At 38.0% G+C, this 13,047-nt stretch overlaps 1 protein-coding gene across 33 annotated transcripts in view; it reads right to left on the bottom strand.

Moving 5' to 3' along the window:
- Positions 1–13,047, bottom strand: part of DIS3L2 (DIS3 like 3'-5' exoribonuclease 2) — a 344,241-nt gene that overhangs the window by 299,875 nt on the left and 31,319 nt on the right. Inside the window, exons 1-3 of one of the 33 annotated variants that reach the window (XM_070620197.1) lie at positions 5,592–5,626; positions 5,321–5,383; positions 5,123–5,164 (exon numbers count right to left, since the gene is read on the bottom strand). The exons of 27 other annotated variants lie outside the window; for them this stretch is intronic. The gene's annotated coding sequence lies outside the window, so the exon portion shown is untranslated. Of the gene's footprint in view, positions 1–5,122; positions 5,644–13,047 lie in introns of those variants that run through there. 5 more of the 33 variants (XM_070620194.1, XM_070620187.1, XM_070620191.1 and 2 more) reach the window with 5 other exon arrangements.

Genomic DNA, 13,047 nt, shown 5'->3' with positions numbered 1-13,047 from the left:
AGGCAAGAATTCAAAATTAAGGGGAGTAACTGCCAGTTAAGTGAGATCGAGGTACAGAGATCTCAACTCCAACGTCCCTATGTCAGCTGCATCTGTAACATTCCTTAGTGGCAAATATCCCAGTTGGCGTGACCCACACCTAATTTGTCTCCCTAGCTCAAGAAGACAAGGAATGTTTGGTTGGGTTCATCATTGTAACACCACTGGCTCCCATGGTGTCTAGGATGAAACAGGTGCTCAATAATCACTCATTAAATGACTGCATGAGTTTGTTTTCATGAACAAGCAGTGAGAACACCAAGCAAAGCAGAGTCTTTCAGGGAAATCACACTAAAAACTAGTCAGCAAAGAATGGGAAAAGAACACAGGACCCAGGAAACAAAGTTGGCAAGAATACGCCAGACAGCCAGGCAGGTAGTCAAAGCTTGCTTTTAGGTATCATAAAGCACTGGAATGAGATGGAAGGATTCCAATTATATAAGATGCTAATCAGAAAATGAACAAAGAAGCAACCTTCCCTTCCCAGCGATAGAGCTGTGTAGGCCTAGTAACCCTGGAGAAATCCTGGACACTCCTATCCTGACAGATTAAAAGCACAAGTCAATTCCTAATCCTCACCAGCTTCTAGGAGAGCCACTGATATACTGCCCAACTGCCCACTGGCTCCTAGAGAAGGTGTTTTACCATGGAAATAGCTGTACATTCTGAAGAGTTGAACTGGTGTTAGGATGAACAGGCAGTAATAGTCAATAGTGTCACATGGTAAAAAAAAAAAAAAAAAAAAAAGCAGGGAAGAGCAGGAAAGGAGAAAAGGCACTAGACTTCAAAGAGCAAATCTGAAGCATCTGGGTCAAAAAAAGTAGTGTCTTGATATGCTTTACATTCCCCAAACCTAGCACAATGCAGAGTGAAGAGCAAAGCACAATGAAGAGTGAAGAGCAAGGGCTCAAAAATTTGAGTAAACAAAGCCTATTTGGGACAGAAACCATGTTACAACAAATATATACTAGTGAGAAATATGAGTAGCAGGGCCAGGACTAGGGTGAGGCAAGCAAGGCACCTAGGATGCAAAATTTACTAAAGCAAAGTCATACAAGCACCAATTCCACATTTGCAGGACTCCAAGAGTGAGCGCTCCTTAAATGTTTGTGTCCCAGGCATCTCATTGCCTTACCCTAGTCTCAGCCCTGAAGAGTAGCAAGAGCTTTATGAACCTGGGTAGTGAAGGAAACTCAAGGAGATAAAGTCAAAAGAGGTTTAAAGAGAGAAAAGGTTGAGCCTATGCAGAAGCTAAGATGGAGGCAATTGAAAGCGAGAGATGGTAAAAAACAGTAAAAAAGGGTATAATTGACAGAATAAAGCAAAAAAAAAAAGGACAGGATTAAAATAAATCTCACCGAAATTAAATAAATAATTTACATTACAAATCAGTAAGAAACATAATAGTCAACAAGTAATGTTAAGATACACTTAACATCATTTTTTAAAAATAGCCAATAGATACTACTTCATAACACATTCTGAAATGAAATTCAGTTTAAATAAAATTTAAATGTTTAAAAATAAGAGAGCGAGAAAGCAGGGGAAAAGATGCCCAGAATAGCCTAATGAGGAGTTTGACAAATATTATCCCCAACAATAAAACTGGACAAAATTATCAAAACCAACCATTTAAGGATCTGGATACTGATTAAAGACATACAACAAATTGAGAAGTGTTTATTCCAGAAAATCTACTGAATCTCAGTAAGAACAGTGGAAGCGTATGATAGTTTAGCCTGGGGCTCCCACCACCCCACACTCACTCCCAATTCCTTGGTGTAGAAGTCCTACCAGGGCAGAGCAAGCTTTGAAGACTGGCAGCTCCAATGCCAGCTAAGTTTATATAGAGCAGAACACAGAGAATTCCATGCCTAGGGGCATTTTCAAAAACAAGAGTGGTTCAAGGGGAAAAATATCAGGGAAGGCCAATATCACAGCTAGCCTGAGTTTGCAACACTAGTTAGGGCAAGCAAAAGATCAGCAGACCAACGCAAAATTTAACAGGGAGAATCGGAATGACACAACCAAAGTGGGCCTTGATTAGAATCTACTTTTTCCTGCTGTGTGCACGCACAACACTGTAAATAGGCAGGAGAGAAACAAGAGTGCCCTAGAGAGCTACTCATCCCTGGAAGAACATAAGCCTTGCAAATACAGAAAGCAAAAGCCAGGGCAGACTTGTAAACTGCCTGAACTTTGAATGCATTCCCCAAGGCTCAGAGGAACCAGTGACAGAGTCGGGGGCTCACTGTCTCAAGGAGTTTAAACACAACCTCTGACCAATCATAGGCTGACCACTAAGATATGCTGACCCAAAGACAATTACTACAAAGTAAGGCTTAAAAATAAAAACAGGAAAGGAAGAACTGAGCAGAGACATCAGCAGCCACACACTGCAGGAGAACCAGACTCCACAGAATTAGCACAGGCAAGTCACTAAACAAACAAGAAGAGCAACCACCTCCAACCACCTCCAGCTCTGCAAAAAGAATCAGGATATAGAATATATATCAAAACTGTCCAGCCTTCAACCAAAAATTACAAGATATGCAAAAAAAACCAGAAAAGTGTGACCCATATGTGGGAAGCAAGGTGAGCAGTTTCAACAAAAATTGTCTCCGGGAAGCCTAGGTTTTTGGACTTAGGCAACAGAGACTTCAAAGGAGCCATTATAAGTATGTTCTTTAAAGTAAAGGAAAGTATGATGACAATGACTCATCAAGTAGAAAATATCAACAAAGAGAGAGAAATTATAAAAAAGAACCAACGGAAATTTCAAATTGAAAGAATAACTGAAATGAAAAATTCACTAGAGAGGCTCAACAGCAGTTCTGAACTAGAAGAAAAAATCAATAAACCTGAAAAAAAAAAAAAGATCAATCAAGATTATCCAATCTAAAGAAAAGGAATAAAAATGAAGAAATTTTTCTTTTTTAGTTCCAAATTCAGGACCTGTAATAAAGAGTGTGGCTCCCTTTTTTGATGTTTCACCACTGTCTTATTTTAAGCCTCAGCTCCTCCTTCCCCTTTGACCTATATAACCAGGTTGATAAGAAAGTCCACTGTGTTCCCACCTTTGGCCCCAGAGGGAAATTCAAATTTCACAAATCCCCAGCCTGCACATGGGAACTTCTCTCCAGTTCCCTAGCCATTATAAAAGCCTAACCCACTCCTCCTGCCAGGCTCAGGCCAGGCCAGACATGCTGCTACCGGCCCTAATCTCCCCAGGAGTAATAAATTTTCTTTCAAATTCTCTTAGCATATGGAGTGCAATTAGCATAGACATCTTACTAACTGGGAAGGGGTCCGTTCCACCTCCACGGGGTGACCACAGAACCAGAATGAAGGAGGAAACATCTCTACCAATCTTACAGAAAGAAAAGGATTATAAGCGAATACAATGAATAACTTTACACCAACTAGACAACTTAGATTCAATGGAAAAATTCCTAGAAAGACACAAATTATTGAAGATGACTAAAGAAGAAATAGAAAATTTAAATAGATATATAACAAATAAAGAAACTAAAGCAGTAATTTAAAATCTTCCAAGAAAGAAAAGCCCAGGTAGCCTCACGGGTGAATTCTATCAAACATTTAAAGAAAAAAATAATATCAATCCTTTACAAACTATTCCAGAAAACAGAGGAAATATTCTCCAACTCGTTCTGTGAGGACGGTACTCCTCATGATACAAAGGCAGACAAAGACACCACGAGAAAAAAAAAAATTTAACATAGAAAATTGTTTGGAGTTTTAAATTTCTTATTAGATCTATTCTGTTAATTTGCATTTTTCTAGAAATCTGTTGATTTCATCTAAAGTTTCCCCTTTTTGGAGGGCAGACTGTTGTTCAAAATATCCTCATGATTTTCTTAATACAGTACCTAGAGCAGTGCTGTCCCTTCTGAAGTGACAGAAATTGTCAGTATCTGTGCTGTCCAATATGGTAGCCACTGTCACATGTGTCTTTCAAGCATTTTAAAGAATGGCTAGTGCAAATGAAAAATTGTCAAGTCTGAAAGATTTGTATTTCATCTTTATTCTTGTAGGACACTTCCACAAGTTTTAGAATTCTAGAGCGTCAGTTATTTTCTCTCAGTAATTTAAAGATATTCCATTGTCTTCTGGCCTCCACTGTTTCTGTTGAGAAGCCAGCCATTGGTCTAATTGTTGATTCTCTGAAAGTATACTATTCCCTCTCCCCACCTCCGGCAGCTTTTGACATTTTTCTCTTTGTTTTGGGTTTTCTACAGATTGACTACAATATACCAAGGTATGGATTTCTTTTTATTTTGCTTGGTGTTAGTAAGGTTTCTTAAATTTATTGCTTGATAACTTTCTTCAGTTATGGAAACTTTCCAGCAATCTCTTCCAATATCACTTCTGCCCCATTCTCTCTGAACCCTTTGTCTAGGAATCCAATCACCCACTTTCGACCTGCTCAATGTCTCTGTCTCCCTCAATCTCTTCAGTAACTCTTCCACTTCATTAATTCTCTCTTCAGCTCTAATCTTCTATTGAACCTAATCATTAAGTTCCTAATTTCAGTTATTATGTTTTCAAGTCTAGATTTTTCCATTTCACTCTTCTGAAAGTTTCCAGTTCTCTGCTGAAAATGCTGGATCCTTTCTTTTATCTCTTTGAACAAGGTAAGCATACTATATTAAGTTGCCTCCTAAAAATTCCAATATCAGAGGCCCCCTTTGGAGCTAACACCATCTTCCGTTGTTTGATTTGTTGTTGTTGAACAAATGATTTATTCTTGTTGTTTGAATCATGTTGTGCCTGATTTTTTTTATTACGGGCTAGATATTATATTTGTAAAATTTTTGTAGTAATAATTTGAAGCCTTGTATAACACTATCATTATCCAAACAGGATTGACATTTGCTTCTGCTAAGCACTAAAACAAATACAATAAGTTACCCCAATCTCTTCTCAGGGTTTAAATGTATTCAAAGTGGAGCTACAGTTCCTGTTAGGGTCTATTTACATCCAGTTCACCCTTACTTGTAAGTTGTAACCCTTCAGGATCCCAATCCCAAAGAACACCAGTTCACCAGAGCCATATACTTACCACGTTAGCAGGGCCTAAATTCCAATCTCTCTCTCTCTGGCCCTAAGAGAGTATCAAATGCACTGCTCAGTTTTTCAGCTTCTTAGCCTTTCAGCTGATCCCTCCAAAAATTAGTAAGCATTCATAGGAGACAAACAATCCCAAATACTAGCCTTATCTACCCAAGCCTTTATTCTCTCTTATTCACCCCCTTATTACCTCTCAACTATCTTCAACATGTTTTCTGCAGGATAGGGGTAAGCCAGCTTCTCTAGTCGTTCTCTGAAAAAAGATTAGTTTCCAACTATTTTCTATGCCATAACTGAAAGTGGACATGTCAGTTTCACTCTTATCTCTCTTTCTCAGTCAACGCCTTAAATTCCCAACCCCCTCCTATATGGACTGACTCCTCTCTGACCAAACTTCTCCATAATTTCTTCTATCTTCTCCTCCCTTCCTGTATAAGAAGAAAAAATGTTTACAACCTAACCTCTTTATTGTGTGTTCTTCATCCTATTTTTATCTATCCATTCTAGAACTTTGCCACACTCATTATTCTCTCCATAGTTGCCTTCCCAACAGCATACAACCAAACCAAGAGCTTGGCCCTGCTCTCCTTCTGCACACTTCAAGCTACCAGCTACCACTCCATTTCTCTCATTCTCAACTCTGCCAAAGCTTGAAAATGTGGTCTAGACTCATAACCTCTATTTCCCCCATGACATACTCTTTAATTTCCCTTGGAACATGACTTTTGTCCTCACCAATGAAACAGGTTTTCAGTATTCCTAGGAAAGAAAATCCTCACTATTAAAACAATGGTATACGCTAGTTATTTTTTTAGCACCCTTCACCCCCCAGAACAGGATGCCACTGACCAGCCCCTTGGACTATAAACCCTTCTCCCTTTACCTCCAGGACACCACAGTCTCCTGGTTCTTCTAATTCTCTCTGCAATTCTCAAATTTTCTTGCTGACTTCTCTTCTTTCACTTACCTCTTAAATTACCACCTTTCATAAGGTTCTTTTCTTAAGCCTCATCTCACTTCTCTGTTAAAGAGTTTTAAATCTTCATCTCCAATCCTGCTCTCTGAAGCTTTCCTGTAACTTTTCAACTTCCTGCTGAATAATACTGGCAAGCACTTAGAATGCAACATGTTTCTAATTCAAGTTATTATTCTCCTCAAACTAGATTTTCCGCCTGCGTACCGCATCCAGATTAATGACATCATTATCATCCCTAGGCAGCAAACAGTAGTCATCTAATCTCTTTCTCTCCATTAATAATACTGTATTACCAAATTCTGTCTATTCTTCCTTCAAAATGTGTCCTAAATAGATTCTTTCCTTTCCTACTTGATTAGCACTGTCTGCATTCAGGTTATTCCAACAGTGTAGCCTAAAGATAACAAGTTTCCTAACAGGTCTCTCAAATACTAATCTCTTCTCTTCAATCCATGTTTCACCTAAAATACAGAAGATATTTTATGAAGTGCCCTTTCAAAACCCTTCAGGGTTCCTCAACACAACTCTGTAATGTAACCTACCATAATGGTTAACTTTATGTGTCAACTTGACTGGATCACAGGATACCCAGATATTTGCCTAATTCTATCAGGGTGTGTCTGTGAAAGTGTTTCTGGAGGAAGTTAGCATTTGAACTGGTGGACTCAGTAAAGCAATTCACCCTCCCCAACGTGGGTGGGCATCATCTAATCTGTTGAGGGCCTGAATAAAACAAAATGCAGAGGAAGGAAGAATTTGGCCCTTCCAGCCCGATAACTTAATCTGGGACACTGATCTTCTCCTGCCCTCAGCACTCCTGGTTCTCAGACCTTCAGACCCAGACTAGAATCTATACCATCAGCTCCCCTAGTTCTCAGGCCTTCAGAGTCAGACTGAATTTTACACCACCAGCTTTCCTGGGTCTCCAGCATGCAGAGAGCAAATCGTGGGACTTCTCAGCCTACATGATTGCATGAGACAATCCTTATAATAAATATCTTCGTACATCTTTATCCTATTGGTTCTGTTTCTCTAGAACACTAATACATCTATCTTTCAGGTCTCATCCCCTACTAAAGGTTTTTTCAATATCATACCAGGTAAATTCCTGATGAAAAGTTGGGAGAGCCTATACTTGGCAGCAAAGCCTGAAAAATTACTTAAAAACAAACTGGGTTAACAACCACAAACTCGGGGTGGGGGGGGGACATCAAAAATAACTATGTGAAGATTCTGAAGAGTAAACAAAAGAGGTGATTAGCGAGAGGAGTAGAATTTGGAGATGTAATTGGCACTGGGGTGAATTTCATGTATTTGGTTTTTGGGGGAGGGAGGCAGCTTTGCCCCAAGGGCAGGCGACATCACAGAAGTAGTACAGTACAGGCAGCTAAAACTTCAAGAGAAATCCCACAGGCTGCCTGGCCAGAAGAAAGGGAAAAGAGCCTGGGCAACCACATCTGGCTGCCAGTGGCATTCTAGAAGAGGAGAGAGTTAAAGAGAGACTCCCCTAATTCTTATAAACATTGTACAAGTCTCAAGCTGACTCCTTAACTGTGTAGACATGTAGGACAGACTCAACATAGCATCATTAAGGCTTAAACATGTGAACTGAGATTTAAATCTACAGGAGACAAGACTTAGAGTCTGAGCCTAATGGGGTCTGAAGCTAACTGCCAGTGAAATCAAAAACATCAACATTCTTCAGCAGAATTTAACACAATTCAGAGTCTACAAAAGATACCATTAACTATATCCAAGACACAATCCAAAATTATTTCACATACAAAGAACCTGGACAATTTGACCCATTCTAAAGTGAAAAGGGTTAACATATGCCAACTTCAAAATGACTCAGAGGTTAGAATTATTAGCCAATAATTTTCAAACAGCTATCAGTACTATGCTTACTGAGATAAAGGAAAAGGCACTTGAATGACTGAAAGATAGGAAATCTCAGCAGAGAAATAAAAATTTACTTTAAAAATGGAAATTTTAAAACTGAAAAATATAATATATGAAATAAAAAACTCAGTAGATGAGCTTAATAGCAAAGCAGAGATAAAAGAGTAAAGAGTCAGTGAGCTTAAACCTTATCAATACAAATTATACAATCTATAAAGCAGAGAAAAAAAGACGAAACAAAAAGATGAAGAGAGCCTTATGGACTTAAGGGATATCAAAAGAGCAGGCACACAGGTAATTGGAGTCCTGGAACATAGAGAATGAGTAAAAAAAGTTGAATAAATATTAACCAAAAACATCCCAGATTTAGTGAAAGACATAAATATATAGATTCAAGAAGTTCAATGAACCCCAAAGAGGAAAAATTCAAAGAAAACTACATCTAGACCCATCATAATCAAAGTGCTGAAAACCAAAGATACAGACAAAATCTAAAGCAGCCAAAGGAAAATGATACACTTTATAGAGGGGAATATTTTGAATGGCAGCAGATTTCTTGCCATCTTCTTTCAAGGCATTCAGAAGACAGTGGAACACTGTCAGCACTCCTGAAACATCTTTTTATCATCCTCTTTTATGGCAGCCAGAAGACAGTGGAAAAATATCTCTAAAGAGGTAAAAGGAAGAGTTATTAACCCTAAATTCTATATCCAGCAAAAATATCCTTCGGGAATGAAGGCAAAATAAAGACACTTTTCAGATAAAGGAGAACCAAGACAATCCATCACAAGCAGACCTGAACTACAAGAAATACCAAAGGAAGTTCTTCAGGCTGAAGGGAAATGATACTAGAGCACAAACTGGATCTTTAGGAACGAATGTTAAGCATTGGAAATATTTAATGTATGTAAATTACACTTCAACAAAACAGTAAAGAAAAATTTAAGGAAAATTATTTCTAACCTAGAATTCTATATGCAGTCAAACTAATAATCAAGTATCGGGGTAGAATAAAGACATTTTCAGAAGGGCAGATCTAAAAAAATTTCATGTATGCTTTCTTATAAAGCTACTAACGGATGTGCTCCACCAAAATGACAAAGTAAACTAAGAAAGAGGATGCCATGGGATACAATGAGGAGGAAACACAGTACAAAAGAAGTACGAAGGTAATTTCCAAGATGACAGAGAAAGAAGATCCCAGGATGGCAACTGTGCATCACGCATGGAGGGCAATCTCTAGATTAGAGGACAACAGTCTAGATTAGTGCAGTATCAAGAGATAGAATGATATCACCAAGATTCCTGCTCCCAAAGTATTTATTATCTTGTTAACCCAAGGCAGAATGCCTGTGTGAGCCTGGTCTGCTTCTTGTTCTTGGCTCAACTCGACCATAACCTGATGAAGTTTCTACTCGCCCCTCCAGTAACTTGATTCAGCTGAAGCCACTCATTTCGCCACACAGAAATGTTCTAACTTGGGGCCAGCCCGGTGGCACAGCGGTTAAGTGGACACGTTCCGCTTCAGCGGCCCGGGGTTCACCAGTTCAGATCCCAGGTGTGGACATGGCACCACTTGAGAGGCCATGCTGTGGTAGGTGTCCCACATAGAAAGCAGAGGAAGATGGTCATGAATGTTAGCTCAGGGCCAGTCTTCCTCAGCAAAAAGAGGAGGATTGACAGCAGATGTTAGCTCAGGGCCAGTCTTCCTCAGCAAAAAGAGGAGGATTGACAGCAGATGTTAGCTCAGAGCTGATCTTCCTCAAAAATTAAAAAATAGGGGCTGGCCCCGTGGCCGAGTGGTTAAGTTCGCGCGCTCCGCTGCAGGCGGCCCAGTGTTTCGTTGGTTCGAATCCTGGGCGCGGACATGGCACTGCTCGTCAGACCACGCTGAGGCAGCGTCCCACATGCCACAACTAGAAGAACCCACAACGAAGAATACACAACTATGTACCGGGGGGCTTTGGGGAGAAAAAGGAAAAAATAAAATAAAGTTTAAAAAAAAAAAAAAAAAATTAAAAAATAAATTAAAATTTTAAAGATTAAAAAAATTAAAAAATAAATGTTTGAACTTGATCAACTTATGAGCTTGTGAATTAATTACAGGATAAATTATCTATAGTATGCTTCCTTTTATGTAACAAAGAAGAAAAAACAAGAATTACAAACACATACACTCATTGTGCAAAAAGACACACAGAACAGTAAATGAGAACTAGCAGAATAGTTACATACATGGGGTAGGTGGGAAGAGGGTGAAAAGGAGGCAGGTGAAACCTGGGTAAAAGAAATAGATGTGGAGTAACACCTCACTGTATAAGCCTTTTTGTACATTCTGAATTTTGAAACCACATTCATGTTTTATATACTCCAAAAAAGCAATATGAAATAAAATAAGAATGGGAGAAATAGCCTAAAATGCAATGCAAAAATAAACTAAATGACCCTAACTATATTTAAAATGAAAAACACAACCTACTAAAGGGAGGGGAGAGAACACCGAAGTAACTTTTGAGCACAGTATATAACTGAACCCTAAGGTTAAAAACAAAAAAGAAGTGTAAATAAAAATTAAACTCTAATAGGTTAGTTTTTCAGAGATATGGGTTAGTAATTCTAAAACTTTCTGTACATTCTAGGATTGAACAAACAAGTATATATATGCAGATAAGAGGAGTCAGGTTGGTCAATGTTGGAGAAAGAAATTACAAATACAGAAAGTGGAACAGCTAGAACAAACCCTGTGGTATTGAAATGGAATTGGAGATCTCACTATTAACAATGGTTTATGATATATACAGTCATGTATCACTTAACAAGGATACATTCTGAGAAATGTGTTGTTAGGTGATTTCATCAGTGTGTGAACATCACAGAGTGCACTTACATAAACCTAGATGGTACAGCCTACTACATGGCTATATGGTTCTACTCTTATGGGACCACTGTTGCATATGCGATCCATCACTGACCAAAACATTGTCATGCAGCACATGACTGTATAGATAGATAGACGTAGAAATATAGATGTCTGTACACATAAACACACACACATATATATACAAGTATACATGTATATATTCTTATATTACCTAGCTCTGTCTTGAATCAATGACATCCCAGTAGCAATGAGCATATCTCATGCTCAGAACTCAGTTTCTAAATATCATTCATATTAAAAGGAACTAAGCCTCCTTAGAAAAATGGCCAATTCTGAGATTGGAATAGGGAAGGTACAATATGAACCTAGAGGAGGGATTGGCAAACTATAGCCCAGAGGACAAATCCAGTCAGCCACCTGTCTTTGTAAATAAAGTTTTATTGGAACACAGCCATGCTCATTATTTTACAAATTGTCTATGGCTGCTTTCCCACTGTGAGGGTGGAGTTAAGTAGTTGCAACAGAGACCGTATGGCCAGCAAAGCCAAAAATATTTACTATCTGGCTACTTACAGAAAAAGTTTGCCAAGCCCTGGTCTAGAATATCTTGTTGTTCCAGAAAGTAAGGAAACACTAAAAAAGTGGTGGGGACATGTCAAAAGTTCACAAGAGCCAGTTGAAAAGGCTCCTACCGGCCAAATAAATGACAATTTAAGTACCAAAATTTTTTAATGATAATGGATTATAGCCTATTACATAAAAAAATCCATGAGTCCATACTGATGAAAACAAAGAAATAAATAAAATGAAATGGGGGTAGCTCTTCCCTACCTCAGAATCCCAAATAACAAATGTAGAAAAATTATGGAATTAGAAAATTACCATTGATCATCATCATCATCATGATTAATGCAGATTCATCAATGGATGCTAAAACTAGTGGAAAAAAATTTCAGGAATAATAGAATATTAAATAATCTCAAAAGACCCTCAAATATACTTATTAAATATAATGAGGAAAGCATACCCTGACAGTGGAGAAATCTGGCAGACCACCTTAACCAAGTGATCAAAGAAAACATCTGTAATGGGACAAATATGGCTTCTGATATGAGACATTAAGAAAAACATGTCACTTGTGAAACATTAGTTAAACCCAAATTGAGGGACCTGCTACAAAATAACTGGCCTGTAATCTTCAAAAATGTTAAATTCATGAAAGGAAAAACTGTTCCAGATTAATGGAAACTAAAGACACATGACAACCCTATGCAACCTGTGATCCAGTGACATGACAGGAAACTTGATGACATTTGAGTAAGATATATAGATTAGCTAATGGTATTATATCAATGCTAATTTCCTGCTTTTGATCACTGTACAATGGTTATAAAAGAGAATGACTTTGTTTTGAGTGTCTGCAACTTACTCACAGCTCAAAAAAAAAGGGCAAGTGGAGAGGGACGTTAAAGTAAATGTGGTAAAATGTTAATGCTGGGGAATCTGGCAAAGAGTACAGAGTAATTCTTTGTACCATTCTTGCATCTTTTCAGCTAGTCTGAAATTCTACATTTTCAAAAAGAATCCAAGACTTTAATTATAAAATCACATCTGTTTATTGAGTTACATTTTCTTCTCACACTAAAGAACACTCCCAACAAACTGACAACATAACAAGTAAAAAACACCCCCAAACGTGGAATACAAATGATGTAATAAATAAAAGAAGTTCAAATAATCAGCTAAAGGATATGTGCACTGTAAGATCCTTCCATCCTGTTTCTTATGGGCTAAAACAGATTTATAAGTGTAAGCTCAAATAAAGTGATCTCAAACAAGAGTTATGTCAGTAAAAACACTGCCTCTCAACAGGTCAGAAGTAACTTTACTCACTTATATTTTACAAAATATTTTGAGGATTTAAAAGATTAAATGTCCTGAAAGGGACAACAACCCAGCACTTTTTGCAAACACAGCTGTTGGTTAAAGCTCTTGAGAAAAGAAAAGCTCTGGAATAGGAATCAGTTGTAGGAAGAGACAATGGTTATAAAATACTAAGAAAACTTTGGAATCTTCTCTTATTAATCTAATAGCTGACTTGTTTCTAAACATGTACTTCATTACAATATGCTAGGACCTCGTCATGCTCTGGGCACAG

Source organism: Equus przewalskii, chromosome 5 (genome assembly GCF_037783145.1).
Source record: "Equus przewalskii isolate Varuska chromosome 5, EquPr2, whole genome shotgun sequence".
NCBI classification, from domain to species: Eukaryota; Metazoa; Chordata; class Mammalia; order Perissodactyla; family Equidae; genus Equus; species Equus przewalskii.
Note: the sequence above shows the minus strand (reverse complement) of the source record. Positions and strands in the feature narration are given on the sequence as shown.